This window comes from Corvus brachyrhynchos, unplaced genomic scaffold (genome assembly GCF_000691975.1).
Source record: "Corvus brachyrhynchos isolate BGI_N302 unplaced genomic scaffold, ASM69197v1 scaffold44, whole genome shotgun sequence".
Classification (NCBI taxonomy): domain Eukaryota; kingdom Metazoa; phylum Chordata; class Aves; order Passeriformes; family Corvidae; genus Corvus; species Corvus brachyrhynchos.
This window is the reverse complement of record NW_008238359.1, coordinates 492,503-493,578: the sequence shown is the minus strand read 5'-3', so window position 1 is coordinate 493,578 and position 1,076 is coordinate 492,503. Positions and strand designations below refer to the sequence as shown.

At 52.2% G+C, this 1,076-nt stretch overlaps 1 protein-coding gene across 1 annotated transcript in view; it reads left to right on the top strand.

The window, feature by feature from the left end:
* The first annotated feature begins 6 nt into the window (after nucleotides 1-6).
* The window catches only part of RHNO1 (RAD9-HUS1-RAD1 interacting nuclear orphan 1), a 4,627-nt gene continuing 3,557 nt past the window's right edge, over nucleotides 7-1,076 (top strand). Inside the window, exon 1 of the mRNA XM_008634941.2 lies at nucleotides 7-223. The gene's annotated coding sequence lies outside the window, so the exon portion shown is untranslated. The remainder of the gene's footprint in view (nucleotides 224-1,076) is intronic.

The window sequence follows — 1,076 nt, the reverse complement described above, 5'->3', positions numbered from 1 at the left end:
TTGTCCCGCCCGCTCCGTCCCCGTCCCGGGAGAGCCGCTCCCGCCCGGCTGCGGCACTGCCGGGAGCGTCCTTCAGCCATGCCGCCCGTGGCTGGGAGCCCTGCCGTGCGCCTGGGCCGCCGGCATTGCGCTGACTCCTGGTAAAGAGCTACGGAGTTTTACCGTTTAACGTGTGTGTCACGGCTGCACCGGACTAGGAGGGACTGAACACGCTGCGACTTAGGTAAGCAGTAAGGCTGTTGCAGTCTCACACGTTTCTCATAAAATGTTCTCAAATTTCCTTGTCTGTGCTAATCTGTGATAAGTCAGGTTGGGTGAATTGAGCTAGTTGTGCCCAGGTGGCCAAGAAGGCCAGTACCATCCTGGCCTGTATCAGCAATAGTGTGGCCAGCAGGACCAGGGCAGTGATCGTTCCTCTGTACTCAGCACTGGTGAGACACTTGAGTGCTGTGTCCAGTTCCGGGCCCTTCACTTCAGAAAGGACATTGAGGTGCTGGAGTGGGTCCAGAGAAGGACAACAGAGCTGGTCTGGAGCACAAGTCCTAAGAGGAGCAGCTGAGGGAGCTGGGGGTGTTCAGCCTGGAGAAAAGGAGGCTCAAGGGAGACCTTATTGCTCTCTACAATTGCCTGAAAGGAGGTTGTAGGGAGGTGGGGGTTGGTCTCTTCTCTCAGGCACCTAGTGATGGAATAAAGGCACATCATCTTAAGCTGCACCAGGGGAGGTTTAGGTTGGGCATTAGGAAGAATTTCTTCACGGGAAGACAGACATTGGAATTAGACATTGGAATGGGCTGCCCAGGGAGGTGGAGTCACTGTCCCTGAAGGTGTTTAAGGAAAGACTGGATGCAGCACTTAGCGCCATGGTCTAGCTGCCATGGTGGTGTTCGGCCATAGGTTGGACTTGATCTCAGGGGTCTTTTCCAACCTAATTGATTCTGTGATCTGTTTTCCAATGGAAAATTAAATACAATGTTACTTCAATTCAAACGTATCCATTAGGTCAAACAAACAAATCATGCAAGATCTGTAGAATACAGGAGGGAGATGTCAACTCTGTTCTGTAACAAAGAAAAAAC